Raw genomic sequence first — 14,566 nt, 5'->3', positions numbered from 1 at the left:
CATCTGTAAAATGGGGATTATAACAGATAGTATTTATAAAGATAAAACGAATTCATAATATTTAAGAATAGCCTGTGAAGCATGGTACCATAAAGGTATATTTTCAGTTACACTATCATTATTGGCCCAAGTAACTTTCATATAAAAACTCATCAATATAGGATCATTGGATGAACACATACTTTGTTTAATAGATATACCAGGATTAATACATTCCAGGGTGTGTTAGCCTCTTTCATAAAATGATCTACAGTCACAATTCATAAGTTAAAAATAAGCATTCATTGAATCTAAGACATAGCTTTATGCATTGAAAATAATGCAAATAACTTATTTACATAATACATAGTTTTACAAAGCATAGTGAAGAAATTAATATTATTTCTTTCACACTATGTAATTCAGTTCTAATGCCAATCATAGATGAAAAACATATAATGAATTTGTCCATTTGGCTCCCCCTTCAAATATATCTAAGCATCTAAATTTTCAATGAAGACTGCAGTGAGTTTTTCATCAATGAGCTTCTAATGGTCTTTTGATGATTATCAAATTCCTATGCATACATCTCTTCCTCTGAACCACACTACTCCCAGGCTTTCCACCTCCCAAAGGGACAGCTGCAGTTTACTCTTCTCTTTCTACACCAGTTCCAAGAGCTCAGTGGGGAAGGAAGGAGAAAATAAACACACACATTTCTAACTTTCTACCCTCGTAACTAGTCTACCATTCCCCTAACCAATATCTTAGAAAATGCATAAATGAAGTGGCTTGTGTGACTGAAAGAGTGGGTCCATTTTCCTGGGCCACTGTCAAAAGTTCAGGGAACTGAACCATCTCACCTTACTTATCTGGAAGGCAGTGTAAGGAAGGTCAAAACAAAAGACTTTCCAGGTTGGTTGGCTCTGTATAGATCCCCCAAGTAGGCTTCAAGCCTATGCTACAATAATCTCTCTTTGCCAATAAAATGAAGAGAAATGTAGGAAATGACCTAGGCAGAACCAGTCAAATCCCATTATCACAAACTCCGAGGAATGTTGAGTTCCTTTACCATTTTTATTGCAGCATATTAGAATGAATGTTAATTTGTGTGTGTGTGTGTGTGTGTGTGCGCGCACTCACACGTGTGCTCAGTCGCTTGGTCATGTTCAACTCTTTGCAACCATGGACTGCAGCCTGCCAGGCTCCCCTGTCCAAGGGATTCTCCTGGCAAGAACACTGGAGTAGGTTGCCACCTCCTCCTTGGGTCAGGTTTGTCATTAGGTTATGTAGAGATTTTGTTATAAAGAAATAAGTCAGAGCTGGATTTTCATCTAATGGAAGACTTGGAGAAAAGATGAAAGGATATGTACATTCTAATTATTTTCTACCGCTATAAACACAGCAGATGTACAGTGTTGTCACTTTCATTTTAGAATCATACAATCATAGAGATCAGAGAGATCCTCTAATCCAACCCCTCACTGTGAAGAGGAGCAAACTGAAGCACACAGCCCCTTGCCCAGGTAGGCCTCCGCTTACACTGCCATCTTCAATGGGAATGTGTCTCTCAAGTTCTAGCTTGACACTAGTAAAATTTTCTAAAACTGGTCCAACTTCCATTGAGCAATCTATTTTCTACTTATCTATATCATTTTCATGGGCTTCCCAAGTGGCTTAGTGGTAAAGAATCCACCTGCCAAGCAGCAGACAGGGTTCAATCCCTGGGTCAGGAAGATCCCCTCAAGAAGGAAATGGCAACCCACTCTAGTATTATTGCCTGGGAAATCCCACAGACAGAGGAGCCTGGTGGGCTACAATACATGGGATCGCAAAGAGTCAGACATGACTTAGCAACTAAACAACAATACCATTTTCATAAGATATATCAAAAACTTCAGCACTTATTTATTGTGTATTATTTACAGTGGCTTTATGCAGGTTAGTCCTCTCTTCATATTATCATAAGCTCCTTGAAAGCTAAAGAATTTTAATCCTCTCATCTCACTTCCTGGCAACAGTGCTGAAAATCCAACACTTACTAAGCCCTTTCCCTTACAAATAGACCCAGAGGGGCCAAAATGAGTGTAACAGGTTCAACAGAGCTCTTGTCCTCCTGAAGTTTAAAATGGAATAGGTAGAGTTACAAAGCTCTAATACAGTCTCTGCTAGGGTGGAGGTGTAGACTCAATTCTTTGTGATGCAGGTAACAAGCAGATTAGTTTACCTGAGAGTATCTGATTAAAGCTATTCAAAGTGTGTTCAAGGACAGGTGCTGGTTACATATGAAATAAATTCAGAAGTTGAGAAAAAACATTTAGAATCATTCATAGCCATTGACAAAGTAAAATTACATCTGCTGAAACTGACAGCAAAAAATTACAGCTTGTGCTTTGTATGTCTGTTAAGTAGATTGGAAATTTTAAGAAGAAAGGAAAAGAATGACAAGAAAAAGAAGGAAATGGGCCTTTCCTCACAGAGACTTTGAGTATCACTGTCTTAGATGCATCAGGCTTGACCTGGACCCTGCAGAGGGGGAGGACTTCCATGGACAAATATGTGGAAGAAGCTAGAACAAGGACTATCAGCAGCACCAACTCAGAGGAGAGGCAGTAGGAAGCGAGTGAAGAATAACAAACCAGTGAAGTGAGAAGACAGGGCATTCTCCCGCATGTGAGAGGAAAGCCCAGAATTACTGAAGGATACCAAAGGCTAGGAGATTTCATTTCAAACTAAAGGGCTTGGACTATATTGTATTGGCAACGGAGAACCATAGAAAGCTTTTGACTGGAAAGTATCTGGTTTTTCCAGGTGGTGCTAATGGTAAAGAACCAGTCTGCCGATGCAGGAGACATAAGAGACACAGGTTTGATCCTAGTATCGGGAAGATTGCCTGGAGGAGGAAAATGACAATCCACTCCAGTATTCTTGCCTGGGAAATCCCATGGACAGAGGAACCTGGCGGGCTACAGTCCATAGGGTGGCAAAGAGTGGGACACAACAGAAGAGACTTAGCAGGCACACACCATAACAGAATCTGTACACAGGTAAAGGATGCTCAATAGATCCTTGCTACACAAATTAATTTGCTCCAGTGGCTGTAAACTCAAATGTCTACCTAGGCAGGCAACCCTGTAGGCAGGAAGACAAGGCCTGCAGATCTACCTACCACTTGCCCCATCTGACGGACCTATTATTTAGATCCAGCAACCAAATTTTCATCTGGAAGTATATACCCCACATGCCAGATAACTAATCTTTCAAGAGAAGCTGAAAAGCAGAATTTAAATGAGAATTCCCAAATTTCAAATGCTAGCACTAATGTAAAAACTTGTTAAAGGATGCTATTAAGGCCAAACCAAACAGGTCTCAAAATAGGATTTGATGTTCAGGGCCCCAATATGCATCTCTGTTTTCACACATGACAAAGAGGTTTATTATGTCTGCTAAAGTGATATACTGCTCCTCATGTACTGTTTGGTCTCCAAAGCCTACAAATATTATTTTTAATACTTGTCATGTAGCGTCCATACTATTCTGTGGTCCTCTGTCTTCAGAAATGATTGCCGACATTAGTGATTTCCGTCCATGTATGCTGACAGTCCCATATCTGATGCATCCCTCAAGTTCCTTCTCTCTTGGTCCAGCAGTAAAAACTTAACGTGCAATTACAGTCCACCCTTCATATTCCCTGCAAGTACTTACATCACTAAGGGATAGAGTTTTGATTTTTAGTATCTTCATCTCTTAAAAACAGAGCATTCTTAATCCTGGACTGAAAGTGGGCTGTCCCACCCACTCCCTGAAGAAATAGCCCCACATTCTGCCCAGACCATTTCATGTTCCCTTTCCTCTGGGGAATTTTTGCTTAGCTAAGGTTGCCTGGCTCTAGTTTCAGCCAGTGTGAAAGTGTTAGTTGCTCAGTCGTGTCTGACTCTTTTCGACCCCGTGGATTGTACCCCACCAGGCTCCTCTGTCCATGGAATTCTCCAGGCAAGAATACTGAAGTGGGTAACCATTCCCTTCTCCAGAGGATCTTGCTGACCCAGGGATCAAACCTGGGTCTCCTGCACTGTAGACAGATTCTTTACCGTCCGAGCCATCAGGGACTCAGCCAAAGTAAAAGCAATATCAGGGTGTGGCTCATAGCCCCGTTAGGACACTTTCAAATTATAAGGCTCTTGGAGAGGGGGAACGTTTTTATTCCAACAAGTTTCAGAAAATTAAAAAAAAAAACCAAAAAAACCCTGACTACCAGTAAATATTAAATGTGCTTGTTAGAAAGGGTGGGGGAAGGGATGAAGAAGAGAGGGAAATAAAAAGAATCAATAAAAAGTCTCTTCCCAGCTGTTCTTTCCACAGCCTGCATAAAGAATGTACATCCTTTTGATTAAAGTGCAGCTTTCCTGCCCTGCTCTGGCAGGCTGCCAAAAGCTGCCTTAAGGTGAGTTCTGCTATTTTAAGGTGGAATTGTTTGCATTTGACCTGAAAAAACTTGTTATTCCACACTTAACTTTCCATACTGCTCAGAAGGGAAGCAGCAATCTGAACCTGGAGAAGCAAGATGGAGGAAATGACCCCTGGCCCCCAGGGGAAAAAAAAATTTTTTTTTTAAATCCAGTGACCACAATTTCAACAGCTTTCATCATTACCAGGGGTACTTTTTACTGTTCCAAAAAAGCTGAACTAGACTTGATAGGGTTACATCGTAAGCTTCCACAGTCAAAGATTAATATTCAATTACAAAAATCACTCCAGTCTCCAATTTACTTAGTTTAGGCCGACATGTTTTTGACTCATTTAGCTTATAAATGTATCCATTCAGAAATCCATATAACTGCTCAGAATTTGAATGGCTTCCAAACAAGGGTAAACATTCTGGATTGTTGGCTGAGATGTTATTTTTGCTGTCGTTAGCCTGGTCATTTTTATATTTCTGTAGTAAAAATGTGTTGGTTGTTTAGCCTGGAAAGCCATTGGGTTTGTGCTTGTGAAACAAACCACTGTCCACATACACAGGTGGAGGAGCTGTGTAGTTAAATACGGCTCCCTTTCTCTCCTGCCCTTCTAGGACACTTGCTACTTGCCCTGCTACGGTATATCAGCTAAGCTCATCTCCTCAGTCTAGATGTGCTCAGTGCACTAGAATTGCCTGAACTGATTATCGTGTTTCTTAACCAACGCCTGTATAATCTGATTATCAGTCTCAGGTTTTTTAAAAATTATTGATAATTTATCCCTGTGGGCTCAGAGTTGATGATGCATTTAATACAATTCTTGACTACTTCCTAACAAGATTTTTTTCCCAAATACAAAGCAAGAATTTTGAGTTTCATTTTTCCTTCTCTTCTGAGTCTTACTTCTTTTGTTATTAACACTTAGAACTTACTGAGGGCTTCCTCACTGTGCTCTAACCACGGGGAAATAGCTGTATATATCTTGTACAGAGTGATGATTTTCCTAAAAGATTAACTTGTCTTACGACGTTAAGAAAATAAAGTCAGAAACTGAAATGCCTATGTCAAGGTAAACTCCTTAAAGCTACACAGTAAACTAATACCTCACAGAGCATTATGTGAGTTCCTTTTCCTGCCCAGATAAGATGCGTGTTCTTTCCCTCCAGCCTCTTTCCATCTCTTCTCTCAATTCCTGGAGTTTCTTTTTTTTTTTTTTTTTTAAACTGAACAGTCTGCATTTAACCTAAGCAGGGAGAGCCTGCTCATAGCACATAGTGGAATCACTGAGTTTGTGAGGACAGTTCTGTACAATGTTGCTCCAGGGCATTGGAATAATTTACTTCCTTTAAAAGACTGAATCAAGCCCTTTAGAATCCCAGAAGAGTACAATCTACCTCATCTAAAAGATGTGAGAAGATGTGATGAGAGAGTCACTGATAGCTTTAGGCAGAGACTTTCCTGTGTCAGTTTCTGGAAAGAGTCCACTCCAGGCCCAGGTGTGGTCTCAGCTTCAATATGTCAGTAGATCTTCAGCTTTCTGTCTCAGGTCCCTTTTGAGAATTTTAAAAAAAACCCACAGATTTCTTTCTATGTAAATACATATATGTCTGTCTCCACCCTACCTCACCCCCACGCAGAGTCCCTTCCTGGATCCCATTGACCGATGTTTAAGCTTTTCCAGAGATGACACATCTCTGGTGTCACATTCATGTGAAGGAAACCTAGAGGCTGATTTACTACACAGGATGCCAATTTATTAATTTAGATCTAGAGACATGGCTTGGTCCAGGAGCGAGGCCAACAGTCTGCACACTCCCTTCTGATAGGTAAAGCTACACAGGAAATCAAATTACAGATCACAAGGCTCCCTGGTGATTTTAGAAATAGAACAAAGGAGGTGGATGTCATTAAGCCAGAGCAGCCTAACCAATTTCCCCCCTCCAGTCCAAGGATATGTGCTCACCCACCTATCTGAGTTCTCTCTCCTCTAGTCACTATTTCACTCAATTCTAATATACAAACAGGAGAGGGCTCAGAAAATTGGTCTGTCATCCATACACTATTACAAGTTACTCACAACTTAAATCAAATACAGATTCCAGTTACATTTCAATCATTTCTTCTTCAAGATGGATTATTGTAAGGATCTTTGAACATTTTAAAGACTTAAGAACTACTTCATTAGAAGTACTGCACAAACTATTCAGGTAGCTATAAGTAGAATGTTTCTTTTACATGTCAAAGGGAATTTAACCTGACTTTGTTTTCAAGTTCCGTAAGCATATCACAAGGAGAATTATCAGCTACCACATACCAACTATGGTGTCAACTCTATCTTTTATGTGTAGTAATGCAGGGCAACCCTGGCAGAGATCATCTAAGCAGTGGTTTGAATGCATGTGTAATACTTTCCAAGGATGTTTGCTTCCTTGGGTTTCTCTTAGGTTGTTATTTCTTTACGTTTGCCTTCAATGAGTCAGACAATGGAGCTCAGAAACACGCTGAGCTAGAAAGAGTATAGTATTCTCTCCTTGGTGCTTCACCAAAAGGAAGTATTCCTCCCTCTCTCTCTCCTTGCCGCCCCTCCAACCCCGCCCCCGCTCCTACCTCCCATCCCTCCTTCATCCTTCTCTCCCTCTTTTAGTAAATCCTATTCAAAGCTAAGAATCTAGAAAATTTTTTTCAGCATATCACCTATCACAGCAGAGTTCTCCATCTCTTTTGGTAACACTTAAAATTTTCTCCTGAATTAAGCTATTAAAACCGTTTGTATGGTTGTTTGTTTGTTTGTTTGTTTGTTTTTAAGGCTAGTCTTTTGCTCTTTTCCTAGTAAGGGGCCAGGTGAGGCAAGTTGTGGAAGCTTTTCTCAGCATACAATACAGAATGGCAAACATGAGAACTGTGTCTGAGGTAAAGGCCAAACCTGAACCAGAGAAGTAGGCACCACACAGCCTGTCAGAATACCAAGGAGCAGACTATGAGATGGAGATGAGCAAGTCAGAGAATGGGCTAAGGTTACAGCAGACAAAGAGGGGAGAGATTTCAGAAGGCAGGGAGAGGATTCCCCCAGCTGATGAGCTCAACTTTGTAAGAGAGCTGAGGTGATATGAACAAAGGTAAATCGTGGTTCACAACTGCAAACAAAAAGCACTGCATGAAAGTCACACAAAGACAGTGACAGGTGATCCAAAGAATTCCAATGTGATTCAGGTGTTCATAGGAACCAATAAGCAGCTTTCCTCCCACAGGGTTAAGTGTAAAGTCATTGCCTGGCTTCTTTCTCAACCAGTTGCTTCAGTTGAGACATCTTGAAAATCAGCACAAGGTATTACCAGGGCTAACCATTATCTTCAAGTCTCCTGACAAGTTAGATTTCCTTGGAACAAGTGAATAGGAAATACGATATAAGAGAGCCCAGATTCAAAAAAGCTTCACCTTGGCTCCACAGGACTCCTAGGTGATATACTCTTTCAGGATTCTGATTTATTCTGCTTTCCTTTGAAACTAAATAGAAGCCTCCAGCAGATCCTTCTCTCTGCTTCCAAAACATGCTGAAGTTTGCCAAGAGTTTAATTTCTATTTTGGACAAAATGGCATCACTTAATATTCTTCAGTAAGTAGTGATTAAATATCTGCTCAGGAGAAAATTTCCATTTATATAATACCAGTAAGAAACTTCTTCTGAAAATGAACACAAATTCTACAAGAAATATTTCCCATTAAATGATGCTATGATCCTCATCTTGCAGACCCACAGAGAAGTTAAGTGCTTTCTCATCAAAATCCCACAATAAGTCAAGAGCCACACTCACCACGGTTATGAAACTGAGGCACCACCAGCTAAACAACACTGAGAGATCTAAGTCATGATATTTTCCCACCCAATGTTATATAGGAAGTATTTTCAGCTTTTAACTTAATTGCATTAAAAAGAGAGCTAATACAACAATTGTATTAACAAGTGTTTGTGAGGAACATGAGTGATCCTAACACGGGTGATAAAAAGACTACAGTGAAACCTGAAGTTGTTAGGTATCCCTGAAACCCTGAATCAGCAGCACAGTTTCGGAGAAAAGCCATCCTTTCACCTTTTTTCTTGTCCAGGTCTGATAATTCCAAACAATCTTTGAACTCAGAGCTGGCAGCTCCCATTCATTTTAAAGAACTGGGCATTTGCTATGGCTGACACATAATTTTCAATAAAAGCAATTACCTATCTATAAATTGTTAATAGGTCAAGCAATATGCAAGAAATCCACCATTTCTTTTGAGCAAGACAATATGGCAAGTGCTAGGGCGGCCATAGAAGAATAAGGTAGTCTTCTCTGGTTATTGTCTGTTTGCCCTTTGTGCCTCCAAATCCATTCTCCACCTTTTTCTGCCATGCTTTGTTCTCAGGGAGGTTGACCTCTATTGACTGCATGGGTGAGTCCCCTCACTCTCTGGTTTACAGTTGGGTGTGGCCAGTGGAAGGCATTAGCAAAAGAGCCAAGGACTGCCTGAGTGGAAGTCAAGAGTCTTTATCTCCAGGCTTCCTCCTTGTTTGGCTCAGATTCAGACCATGGTTATGATGCTTTAGGTTACAGTTGCTGTCAGAGATTCATTTTACTTCTGAGAGGCTCAAGCTTTCACTACAGCTTCACAATAAGTAAAAGTCCCTTTTCCCCTCAGACCTAGGGCTAGTAATCATTTCCAACTGTTTCTAGTCTCTGGATGCCTCATGATTCATTGTAGATTCCCAAACTTCTGTAGACGGGTCCTTTACTATGTCAGTCAAACCTCTTTGAGTATGTCATCTGTTTTTTGCTCTGATCTTGAGATATGTGATCTCTGCCCCGGCAGCTTTCACAATTCATACTAAAGAACAAACAACATGAAAATAAAGCCAATACCTTTAATAGGAGATGGAAATGTTTCATATCTTGATCCAACTGACAGCACTGGTACCTAAGATTTGTGCACATTACTATACACATAGATTCAGTCCAGTTCAGTTCAGTTCAGTTCAGTCGCTCACTCGTGTCTGACTCTTTGCAACCCCATGGACTGCAGCACACCAGGCCTCCTTGTCCATCACCAACTCCCAGAGTTTACTCAAACTCATGTCCATTGAGTCGGTGATGCCATCCAACCATCTCATTCTCTGTCGTCCCCTTTTCCTCCTGCCTTCAATCTTTCCCAGCATCAGAGTCTTTTCCAATGAGTCGGTTCTTCGCATCGGGTGGCCAAAGTATTGGAGTTTCAGCTTCAGCATCAGCCCTTCCAATGAATATTCAGGACTGATCTCCTTAAGGGTGGACTGGTTGGATCTCCTTGCAGTCCAAGGGACTCTCAAGAGTCTTCTCCAACAACACAGTTCAAAAGCATCAATTCTTAGGCGCTCAGCTTTCTTTCTAGTCCAACTCTCACATCCATACATGACTACTGGAAAAACCACAGCTTTGAGTAGATGGACCTTTGTTGGCAAAGTAATGTCTCTGCTTTTTAATATGCTGTCTAGGTTGGTCACAGCTTTTCTTCCAAGGGGTAAGCGTCTTTTAATTTCATGGCTGCAGTCACCATCTGCAGTCATTTTGGAGCCCAAAAAATTAAATTCTGTCACTGTTTCCACTGTTTCCTCATCTATTTGCCATGAAGTGATAGGACCAGATACCATGATCTTGGTTTTCTGAATGTTGAGTTTTAAGCCAACTTTTTCATTCTCCTCTTTCACTTTCATCAAGAGGCTCTTTAGTTCTTCACTTTCTGCCATAAGGGTGGTGTCATCTGCATATCTGAGGTTATTGATATTTCTCCCAGCAGTCTTGATGCCAGCTTGTGCTTCCTCCAGCCCAGCATTTCTCATGATGTACTCTGCATATAAGTTAAATAATCACGGTGACCGTATACAGCCTTGACATACTCCTTTCCCTATTTGGAACCAGTCTGTTGTTCCAGGCAATAGTTGAATAATATAATGTCATAAAAGCCAAGTGTCCGGAGAATTCTAAGGGTAATAGGGCTGTAGGTGTTTCAAAGAGGAAAATAATCACATTGAGGGAGACAGTAGGAGAAGGTTTAAGAGGACAGATCTAAGCTGGCATTGAGGGATGGGCAGCACCTGCACTAGCAGAAAGAGAGATGATTTCTAAGACGAGGCATGGAGTTCATGTCCAGATGTGTTCGAAGTGGAAAATAGCATCAGTTCAGTTCAGTCGCTCAGTCGTGTCCGACTCTTTGTGACCCCATGAATCGCAGCACGCCAGGCCTCCCTGTCCATCACCAACTCCCGGAGTCAGGAGACAGTAAATAACTGGTCAGCGTGTGACCATTTCACGTCAATTATTCTGAAGAAATATCCTTGATCATATGACCTATACTTTTCCATAAGATGTCAAACTAAACAAACAAAAAATCTCTCATATGCAGAGTATCGCCTTAGTACTTCCACGGCATGACATCATCTCAGATAATCTCCGGCAGTAGAATCTTTGCAGCACTCCTTTTCCAATGAGCCTTAAACAATCATTTATTTTCCACTTAATCAGCTTAGTTCTTGGAGCCTGCTCTTCACTAGGAAACCATTTGGGAGAATATCTTAGTTTATTGAGCCAATGAAGAATCAGAAAAGATAGGAGCCCTCATTCTTGCTGATGCCTTACCATACTTGTTCTGGGCAAATCAAATTTGAAGACAATCTCTGACTCGTGAGTGTGACATCTTTTTCTCGGTTCACTTCAAAAGTTGTTCAGAATACTCCTGCATGCCAAAATAACCTCACCCTGTTCTGCACAGGGCCAAGAGAGTTCTTCAGGTCCTTCATAGAGAACGTTCTTTTTAGCCATAAAATGGTGAGATAATGACAGGAAGACAGAGCACCTGAGATGTAGTAGTTAATGAATGGAACTACGCTGAAAGTTTAGGTTAGTCAGTTGAACTAAGTTAAAATTATAGAAAAGTTGCTAACAAGGGAAAAAAATATATGTAAAACCAGGCACTTCCCTCATGTAATTTGAAATGTAAATAGACTTAGCACCCGGAGAGGTGCAGGGGAATCAAGCTATTTTGGGCTATTCTGAACAAGGACAGCTGTATGTTCTGAAACATATGGTTCAACATTTATGAAGTGGAGTGGGGAGTTGGGGGAACAAGAAACCACTGAATAGAATATTTGAGTTGGCTATTTTAGGATCCCTTAAAAGTTCTGACACACAAACATGATTCCCTAATAACTAACATATTAAGTATCAATCATTGGGCAACAATTCTGTTAACTGATTTTTGGATTGGAATATGTAGAGATGGAGTTCTTTCTATAGAACAGGCCAGTTCAGTTCATCCCATCTCATTTCGTCTCTTACTGTGCATATGTTTGGAAGAGGGGGTTATGGCAAGGCAGGGGAGGGAGGAAGGGGGAGGAGGGCTCACTCCCTATGTATAACGAGGGTTCTACCAAGCTAGCTAAGAGCTTATGGACTCACTTTGCTGGTTTTCTCATTGTTTCCAGTGGCAAAAAAAAAAAAAAAGAAGACTCTGTACAACCTCTAAGTAATAAACTGTGCTCATTTCAAAGGGCAAATCTGATGTTTGCCTTTTCCACTAATAAGTATTAGATACTAAATCTGTTCACAAGAATTTAATGAACTCTTATCATGAGCTCAGCACTGTGCAAGGGGCTTTGGAAGAAACTAAAACATGATCCCTGACCTCAAAGAGCTTACAGAATAGTTTGCTGGAACAAGACCAAAGCACATGAAATAAATCTAGCAAAGATATAGGAATCTACAGAAATATAGTTCAACTCTCTATAGAGGATCAGCTTTCCAGACTCTCCAATACCACGCCTATATGTATTAAGGATTTCCTCCATTTAACTAAAAATGGTTCGTTTTCAGAGCTTTGTGAAAGTATTTCCTCATACATTCCTACTGTCCCAGCACACAATTGTTGGATGCCAGCTTATTACATATCCTCCTTCCTCCCTCTTTTATCTCTCCCTGATGCCTGATTTACCCTCCCCTGGAGCTCCCACCATCTGGATCAGACTTTCTGCCTCCCTGGACCTAATTATTTCCCTGATTCTCTAGAGTGATCTCTTCCCTTTTGTCAATGACTCAACCTATTAGTGAATGGTTAATTCTTTGCTCTTCCAGTGTTCTCTGCTCTATTTTCGTTTCCTGCATTCTTCTAAGCGTACAATAATAAATACAAAAGTATGTTATGCTGTTACTCACCCCAATATACACACACACACACAGTAATTTTCTTAAATTCACTAGAGTCACTGTGCAAGTAACACTGAACACAGAAACTGAAACTTCAATGAAGGTGAAATATGGTTATATTTCACAAGGTAAATGAGAACGAAAGAAACATAAATGAATAACAAACAATCTGACAATGAAGGAAGGCAAAGTAGAACAGAGATCTGAATATAGAATGCCAGGTACTAAAGAACAAGAGAAAATAAGGATGAGATAACAAGGAAGAGAAATATAGTGTCTTAAAAGAGGTGGAGGTTAAGATGCCTTTTTATGATTTCAAAATTGTAGGCTTGGGACCTAAACGAGAACAGGGTATCAAGAATTCTTTGAATCACCTATCACCTGCTATATCCTGTGGCAAGTCGCTTATTCCCTCTTGTGTCTCAGTTTCAACATCTATAAAACTATATTTAACAAATGAACTATGGCTCACATACAGTCTAAGGAATACCTAATTTAAAATTATACAGGGTGATACTAATGTTCCACGTTATTTCTGCAATGGTTGATATAGTCAGAAAAGTTCAGAAAAAAAAAAAACGCTTGAAAGGGTTCAATTACTATGAGGGGTGGAGAAGGTATGTGTTGACACTCAGAGACTTCAAAGAGATACTCCCAAAGAGATGCCATCAGGGGATTACAGCTGATGCATTTTGCTTATTTTTTTTTTTTTTGTATGATACAAGCAGCCTTTATTGTTTGCAACAGAAAGTGGAAGAGGGGATTCAGCAGCTCTGGCTCCTGGAGCAGCTCCATAGACTCAGTCTCCACCCTTGAAAAAGCCAAGATGCATTTTAGAGATGATGATGAATTTCCCAGTTACCCGGAAGTGATTAGGTTTTGGTGCTGTCTGAAAGTGTTTCCTCTTATATTCCTACCTTCAGGGCGGGTTCAAACTGAAAAGCAGCTTGCTGGCAGGGGTGTGTGCTGGCTGCAACAGAGGAACAGTGTTTGTTAATTAAAAAAAGGACCAAGTAACAGGAAGTCACAAGTCTCTTGGTACCACAGACACACTTGACTACTTGCCTTGGCAGTCCCTTTAAACTCTTGAGCCAGTTCTGCCTGTTGGACCTCAGAGAGTTATTTTAATTAGTACAGAAATATTTGAGAAATTCTCCTGAAACAAAATGGCTACTATTTCCTAGAGAGAGTTGTAACATGGGGAATCATCATTTGAAAACAGATCACATGTTTTTGAGCAATTCATCTGAAACATCTCCAAGGAAAAATGTGTCCATGTTTTTATAGTTGAAGATAACAAGAATACTTTACATCAGTACAATACTTATCAGTTTGCTTGTGACCCACATATGTCCTCCCATTTGCTGCACCCTCCAACCCCCTTCCTAACCCAGAAAACCTTTAGAGTGAGCTTTATCATCCCCAGTTTACAGATGACATATCTGTGGCCCAGATAAATTTGCTCATTTGGCTGCATGTCCTAAAGCTCTTAAGTAACCTAACCAGGACTTAATCTCAGATTCTCTAACTCCAAGTTCACTGTAACTTCTCTTATCTTACTATTGCTGCAAGAGATAAAAATGTATCAATTTAGAGAAAAATGTGGAAGTTGAGGAAAAAAATTTAAAAGCCAGATAGTGCATATTTTGGGCTTGCACAGAGTCTCTGATTTGTGATATTAAGATTAAGCTGACTGGAATATCACCAAAACGGTGGAGTAGGAGACACCAGCCTCTATCCCCACAAAGATCAACAATTAGACTTCTGTTCGTGAACAAAAATAGCTCTGGGAGAGTTCAGGAGTCCACTCAGGGAACCTCAGTAAAATTGTTTAACAACAACAAAAACACTTAAGAAAACTGTACAGAAAAGAAAGAATAGCTTCATTTTCCCTTTTCCAACCTATCCCCCAGGTTGGCACTGCTC

The 14,566-nt window shown here is 40.4% G+C and overlaps 2 long non-coding RNA genes across 4 annotated transcripts in view; one reads left to right on the top strand and one right to left on the bottom strand.

Moving 5' to 3' along the window:
• Positions 1-14,566, bottom strand: part of LOC145523559 (uncharacterized) — an 880,911-nt gene that overhangs the window by 519,546 nt on the left and 346,799 nt on the right. The window lies entirely within an intron of this gene.
• LOC145539392 (uncharacterized) lies at positions 10,474-14,487 on the top strand. The gene is made up of 2 exons (XR_014077765.1): positions 10,474-11,122; positions 11,923-14,487. It is a non-coding gene; the product is annotated as an uncharacterized LOC145539392 (long non-coding RNA).

This window comes from Giraffa tippelskirchi, chromosome 2 (genome assembly GCF_054371585.1).
Source record: "Giraffa tippelskirchi isolate mGirTip1 chromosome 2, T2T-mGirTip1v1.2.pri, whole genome shotgun sequence".
NCBI classification, from domain to species: domain Eukaryota; kingdom Metazoa; phylum Chordata; class Mammalia; order Artiodactyla; family Giraffidae; genus Giraffa; species Giraffa tippelskirchi.
This window is presented reverse-complemented; position numbering and strand designations above follow the sequence as displayed.